Source organism: Rhinopithecus roxellana, chromosome 10 (assembly GCF_007565055.1).
Source record: "Rhinopithecus roxellana isolate Shanxi Qingling chromosome 10, ASM756505v1, whole genome shotgun sequence".
Classification (NCBI taxonomy): Eukaryota; Metazoa; Chordata; class Mammalia; order Primates; family Cercopithecidae; genus Rhinopithecus; species Rhinopithecus roxellana.
Window position 1 is genome coordinate 39,399,991 of NC_044558.1, and position 7,720 is coordinate 39,407,710.

Genomic DNA, 7,720 nt, shown 5'->3' on the forward strand with positions numbered 1-7,720 from the left:
CCACATATTTACCTATGCTGGTAATTTTCATACCTTCGTATGCTTTCATGTTGTTAGCATTCTTTTGTTTCAACTTGAAGGATTCCCTTTAGCATTTTCTATAAGGCAGATCTGGTGGTGATGAACTTTGCCAGTTTTGTTTGTCTGGGAAACTTTATCTCTCTGTTTCTGAAGGATAGATTTGCTGGGTTTATTATTCTTAGTTAGCAGGGGTTTTGTTTTGGTTTGTTTTCACTTTGAAGGTATCTTCCCACTTTCTCCTGGCCTTCAAGGTTTCTCTTGAGAAATCTGCTGACAGTCTTATGTGGGTTCCCTTGTATGTGACAAGTCACTTTTTTCTTGCTTCTTTCCAAATTCTCTCTTTATCTTTGACTTTTGACAATTTGATTGTAATGTGTCTCTGTGAAGACCTCTTTATGCTCAACCTATTGAGAATTCTTTAGGCCTCTTGGATGTAGATGTTCATTTCCCTCTTCGGGCTTGGGAATTTTCTGTCATTATTTCTTCAAATAAGATTTCTGCCTCTTTTCCTTTCTCTGCTCCTCTGGAATTCCATGATGTGTAGGTTGGCTTGCTTGATGGTATCTTACATGTCCCATAAGCTTTCTTCGTTCTTTTCTATTCTTTTTCTTTTTGTTTCCCTGACTGGATAATTTCAAATAATTTGCTCTGAGTTTCCTGTTATTTATTCTGTTGGATTGAGTCTGTTGTTGAAGCTTTCTATTGAATTTTTTATTTCAGACATATTCTTCAGCTCCAGAATTTCTGTTTTTTTTAAAAAATGGTTTCTATCTCTTTGTTTAACTTCCCATTTTGTTAATGTGTTGTTTCCATGACATTGTTTCTTTGTAGTTCACTGAGCTTTTTTAAGACTTTTTTTTTTTTTTAAATTCTTTGTCAGGCAGTTCAGAGTCTTTATTTCTTTGGAGATAGCCACTGGAGTTTTACTTTGTTTCTTTGATGGGGCTGTATTTTCTTAATTCTTTGTGTTCCTTGAAGCCTTGCCTTGCTGTCCTAACATTTGAAGAAGCAATCACCTTTTCCTGTCTTTACTGGCTGACTTCTGGATAGAAAGATCTTCCACAGTGAACTTGGCCTGAGATTCCAGTGATCTCCCAGACTTCTATTGATGCAGCACTCCATTTCTCTTGTTTCATCTTAAGGGATATGTCTTTGGATTGTATGCCTTCTCTTGATCCTGTAAGGCCAAATGTGCTGAGAGCCTCTTGTTTTCCCTAGGGCAGTGCCCTGAGGCATTCCTTAGGTCAGTGCCCTGAGGTTGTATTCTTTCTCCAAAACTAGCAGAGTCAAGCTGGTGACTAAGATCTGCCCCTGCTGTTGATATTTGTGTGCTGTCTATGGGACTTTGCATGGGTTGCAATGAAGATGCACAGGGTGCCACCCATGGGTGTTTGAAGGACATATATCACATAGTGGGAGATATCTTCAGGTGAGGTTTCCTGCAGGGTTCATGGGCAGGCCTCTTGGTAGAAGCAGTTAGCAAGTTTGCAGGATGTGTGGCTGGATGTTAAAATCTGTGCAGCAGTTGATGTGTGCTTCCATCTCTTCTCTGGGCTCCTAGCTGTCCCTAGATGATTCAGCTGTACTGATCTCCTCACTGTTCTTGTGGGCAGCATAGAAGTGGGCCTCTTGGTCAACTACATCCCATAAGGCCAAGGAAGGTGAGCGCTCACTGCACTCTCACTTTTTCCCATAGGAAATATTGTGGGCAAAGAGGTCCTGTCTCAATACCAAGTTGTGTTGCCTTTGGAGTAGGGTAACAATGGTAAAGTAAAAATGTTCTTCATGGGTGGTTGCCAACATCAGAGTTTCTGAAGAGAGGTGGTCTGGAACCACCTGTTCCAGCATTTTGCTGATGTCACTCCCATCAGGACTCTTTTAGATTCTAGGAAATTGTTGAAGAACCCAAAAAGCTTTTGCTAATGTATCAATATTCATCATTTGAGAAATTTAAACTAAAAATTGTAAAATATTAATAAAAACCATAATAACAAACTAATTGCCTATTAACATTGAAAACCATAATTTAATAAAATGTATTTTAAAATGTCAGTTATATTTAGAAGAGTGGCATTATTTTGTATTTTTGCAAATCTCTTTAATGCCTGATTAATAAAAGATAGTAGGCTTCAATCTGTTGAGATATCATACATCATGTATCCTGTAGAATCTTCCACTGTACAATGATGTCAGAATGAGAGTTGAAAAAGCAAATATAATAAAAATGATATTATTATAAAAATAGTTTTGAACTTGTCTGGGGTTCTAGGCTGTACTTAGAGAATTGCTGCCTCAAACAAAATTATGTTTGACCATTTCTGGGTTTGACTTTTCTTTCACATGTTAAATAATATGCTTATACCTCTAGTTATTTATCTTCTAGTTAAATTTGTGTCTAATCACTCCCTTCTCTGACTATTTTTCATTTATTTCTTCTTTCCCAATTTTTGTTTTTGGTACTTGTATTTGGTATCTTTATAACTTTAAATACTACCTTAACATTGTCTCCTGGTGAATGTCAGAACATTTTCTTTCCTTCTAATTATATAAAATTGAAAACTTTATTAGACTTTAGTTTGCTTACATATTCGTCTCCATTTCTCTTTCCCCTCTTCTCTTTCAAAATCTGCCAACAGTACCCTCAATTTACGTGGTCAAATTTTTCAACAGTTACATTCTTTCCCTTTACTAAAATTATGACTTCCATTGGGCTTTGCCTATAAATTCAACTTAAAATGGAAAATAAGAAGAAGCACTTAAATTGTGATGATTATGTAAATATTTCTACATGCAAAAATTCAGAAAAATAAATAACATTTTACATCTTTAAATCTGTATTGTTTGGAGGAAGATGTTCCAAGCATGAAAGTCAAATAAATTCTCTTGTCTCAGATGCCTGTTGCTCTAAACAATGATATTTTAATACGTTTCTTTCTTGGATCCAAATTTTCTTGTGTAATTTTTGTTCTTAGAGTTTGTAATTGCCTTTTGTGTACTGGTATGTGTGTATTCACGTATGTGTGTGTTTATAGGAGGAATGTGGGCCTTAAAAATAACTATATGCCTAAGATAATTCAAGTTCTTAATTATACTATTTGTTGGATGCACGGATATGTGTTCTAGTCCTGCTGCAGAAGCATTATTAATGATTCTCTTGGATTTTATGTCTTCCCCTTTGTGGTTTCCATTTTAGTTTAGCTGTGGTGCATCAAGTAACTTTTTTTTTTTTTTTTGAAATGGAGTTTCACTCTTGTTGCCCAAGTTGCAGTACAATGGTGCGATCTCAGCTCACTGCAACCTCTGCCTCCCAGATTCTAGCAATTCTCTTGCCTCAGCCTTCCGAGTAGCTGGGATTACAGGCATGCACCACCATGCCCAGTTAATTTTATATTTTTAGTAGAGATGGGTTTCCACTATTTTGATCAGGGTGGTCTTGAACTCCTGACTTCAGGTGATCTGCCCGCCTCAGCCTCCCAAAGTGCTGGGATTATAGCCGTGAGCCACTGTGACTGGCCCAAGTAACTTTTTATACAAAGGAATATGAATTTGCTCATTACCTGTATGTACAATAATGTCTTTATAATTTTTTCATCTTTTGACTGAAACTTTGGCTAGATACAGAATTCTAAGTTTAAAATAATTTCCTACTCTGTCCCTCACTCGCCGCTAACGATTTGTCTCGCTGCGCCCACGCCCCGCTGCTGCCCGGCAGAAATACTTCGGTTATCCACAGTCTTTCACCAGGTGAGACCGGTGTCCAGGGTACTGGCTCCTCATCTCACTCGGGCTTATGCCAAAGATGTAAAATTTCGTGCAGATGCCCGAGCCTTAGTGCTTCAAGGTGTAGACCTTTTAGACGATGCTGTGGCCGTTACAATGGGGCCAAGGGAAGAACAGTGATTATTGAGCAGAGCTGGGGGAGTCCCAAAGTAACAAAAGATGGTGTGACTGTTGCAAAGTCAATTGACTTAAAGGATAAATATAAAAACAATGGTGCTAAACTTGTTCAAGATGTTGCCAATAACACAAATGAAGAGGCTGGGGATGGCACTACCACTGCTACTGTACTGGCACGCTCTATAGCCAAGGAAGGCTTCGAGAAGATTAGCAAAGGTGCTGATCCAGTGGAAATCAGGAGACGTGTGATGTTAGCTGTTGATGCTGTAATTGCTGAACTTAAAAAGCAGTCTAAACCTGTGACCACCCCTGAAGAAATTGCACAGGTTGCTACGATTTCTGCAAACGGAGACAAAGAAATTGGCAATATCATCTCTGATGCAATGAAAAAGGTTGGAAGAAAGGGTGTCATCACAGTAAAGGATGGAAAAACAGTGAATGATGAATTAGAAATTATCGAAGGCATGAAGTTTGATCGAGGCTATATTTCTCCATACTTTATTAATACATCAAAAGGTCAGAAATGTGAATTCCAGGATGCCTATGTTCTACTGAGTGAAAAGAAAATTTCTAGTGTCCAGTCCATTGTACCTGCTCTTAAGCATTGTACAATGCTCACCGTAAGCCTTTGGTCATAATCGCTGAAGACGTTGATGGAGAAGCTCTAAGTACACTCATCTTGAATAGGCTAAAGGTTGGTCTTCAGGTTGTGGCAGTCAAGGCTCCAGGGTTTGGTGACAATAGAAAGAATCAGCTTAAAGATATGGCTATTGCTACTGGTGGTGCAGTGTTTGGAGAAGAAGGGTTGACCCTAAATCTTGAAGACATTCAGCCTCATGACTTAGGAAAAGTTGGAGAGGTCATTGTGACCAAAGACAATGCCATGCTCTTAAAAGGAAAAGGTGACAAGGCTCAAATTGAAAAACATTTTCAAGAAATCATTGAGCAGTTAGATATCATAACTAGTGAATACGAAAAGGAAAAACTGAATGAACGGCTGGCAAAACTTTCAGATGGGGTAGCCGTGCTGAAAGTTGGTGGGACAAGTGATGTTGAAGTGAATGAAAAGAAAGACAGAGTTACAGATGCCCTTAGTGCTACAAGAGCTGCTGTTGAAGAAGGCATTGTTTTGGGAGGGGGTTGTGCCCTGCTGCGATGTATTCCAGCCTTGGTCTCATTGACTTCAGCTAATGAAGATCAAAAAATTGGTGTAGAAATTATTAAAAGAACACTCAAAATTCCAGCAATGACCATTGCTAAGAATGCAGGTGTTGAAGGATCTTTGATAGTTGAGAAAATTATGCAGTGTTCCTCAGAAGTTGGTTATGATGCATGCTATGGTTGGAGATTTTGTGAATATGGTGGAAAAAGGAATTATTGACCCAACAAAGGTTGTGAGAACTGCTTTATTGGATGCTGCTGGTGTGGCTTGTCTGTTAACTACAGCAGAAGTTGTCGTCACAGAAATTCCTAAAGAAGAGAAGGACAATGGTGCAATGGGTGGAATGGGAGGTGGTATGGGAGGTGGCATGTTCTAACTCCTAGACTAGTAGTGCTTTACCTTTATTAATGAACTGTGACAGGAAGCCCAAGGCAGTGTTCCTCACCAATAACTTCAGAGAAGTCAGTTGGAGAAAATGAAGAAAAGGCCTGGCTGAAAATCACTATAACCATCAGTTACTGGTTTCAGTTGACAAAATATATAATGGTTTGCTGCTGTCATTGTCCATGCCTACAGATAATTTATTTTATATTTTTGAATAAAAAACATTTGTACATTCCTGATAATGGGTACAAGAGCCATGTACCAATGTACTGCTTTCAACTTAAATCACTGAGGCATTTTTACTACTATTCTGTTAAAATCAGGATTTTAGTGCTTGCCACCACCAGATGAGAAGTTAAGCAGCCTTTCTGTGGAGAGTGTGAATAATTGTGTACAAAGTAGAGAAATATCCAATTATGTGACAACCTTTGTGTAGTAAAAATTTGTTTAAAGTTAAAAAAAAGAAAATAATTTCCTGTAATATTCATAAAGACGTTGCTTCAGTAGTATACAATATTCATTGTGGCTGATGAGAAATGTGATATCAATCTGATTTTTGCTTCCCTGTAGTCAACTTCTTTGTGGATACTTTTTGGCTATTTTCTTTTCTTGCTGTTCTGAATTTTGTAAGTATGAGCCAAGATGTGGGTATTATTATTATTATTATTATTATTTTTTAGATGAAGTCTTGCTCTGTCACCCAGGCTGGAGTGCAGTGGTGCAGATCTCGCCTCACTGCAACCTCCAACTCCCAGATTCAAGTGATTCTCCTGCCTCAGCCTCCTGAGTAGCAGAGATTATAAGCAGGCACTGCCACGCCTGGCTAATTTTTGTATTTTTAGTAGAGACAGGGTTTTACCATATTGATCAGGCTGGTCTTGAACTCCTGACCTCGTGATCTGATCTGCCTGACTCAGCCTCCCAAAGTGCTGGGATAGGTGTGAGCCACCACCTATGTGGGTATTATTTTATTTATTCTGCTCTTCGAACAGCAAGACCTTTCAATTTCAATACCTGTTTTCAGTTTTCACAGTTTATTCTATTAACTCTTTTATTATTCCCTTTGCTTTGTTTTACCTTTTCTTTTCTTTTTTTTTTCTGGAACTCTTATTAAGTAGATATTGGACATCCTTGATTTTTTCTTTGTGTCTTTTTGTTTTCCTCTCATTTTGAAAATAATTATGCCTTTTATATTTACTGGGAGATGGCCTTAAATGTTTTATTCCAACTTTCCTTTGCAAGTTTTATTTTGGCTGTCACATTATTATTTTCCAAGAACTTTTTCTTTCTTTCTCATTACTCCTTTATGAGATTTCTAAACATGTGTTTTAAAATCTCTTCCAAAATTTTTAGTAACATTGATTTAAAATTCTCTTGATTGAAGTGAAATTATTTTTGTTTCCTTTGGGTTCAGTTCTGCTTGGTTGTCTTTGTCCTTCTACTTGGTTTTGATGGGTTTTCTTAAATGTCTGATAGTTCTGGGTTTTATATTCATATTTGTGAATGAAGAATTAGGTTCATTCATTTAGATAACTGCTTTGTTGTTTACCTGACTTTACTAGCCTATGTCCTGAATGAGAGCGTTTACTGAGCTCAGTGTAGTGTGGACAGCTTGCTGGCCATTTGACCTTACTGCAGGCTTGGGACAGGAAGGCAGAATCCTCTACTCCCACTTCCACAAGACTTGCTAAAACAATGAGGACTCTATTATGTAGCTTTAGTGCCCTACATGAAAGCCAGAGTTCCTTTGAGGCAGTGTGTCAATCTGTTTTGGGCTGCTATGACAGAATACCTAAGATTTGGTAATTTACAATGAACAAAAATTTATTTGCTCATAGTTCTAGAGTCTGGAAAGTCCAATATCAAGGCACTGGTGGGTTTGGTGATTCTGATGCCAAGATGATGCAGAGGAGAGGTAGGCTTTTTCTTCACATTGGCAGAAGGTAGAAGGGCAACAAGACAAAAGGGGACCAAACATGTCTTTGAATGTTTGAATTACTAGAATGGCAGTAATCTCACCCATGAGGTAGGAATCCTTATGGCCTAATCACTTCTCAAAGGTCCCACCTCTTAATACTGTTGAAACAAAATTTCAACATGAGTTTTGGAGGGAACAACCACTCAAACCATAGCAGGCAGATAGCTCAATTACTTCACATAATTTTTCTGCTTTAAACTTGGGTGCACATGACAGGGTGGAAAAGTCAGCCAATGCAGGTTTTCTGCAAACAAATCTTCAACCAGTCACCATTTTTA

At 38.1% G+C, this 7,720-nt stretch overlaps 1 pseudogene across 1 annotated transcript in view; it reads left to right on the forward strand.

Annotated features, from left to right (window-relative positions):
* Window positions 1-5,918, forward strand: part of LOC104668097 — a 106,387-nt pseudogene extending 100,469 nt beyond the window's left edge. Inside the window, exon 3 of the transcript XR_004059723.1 lies at window positions 3,643-5,918. The product of XR_004059723.1 is annotated as a 60 kDa heat shock protein, mitochondrial pseudogene (transcript). The remainder of the gene's footprint in view (window positions 1-3,642) is intronic.
* The last annotated feature ends 1,802 nt before the right edge of the window (window positions 5,919-7,720 follow it).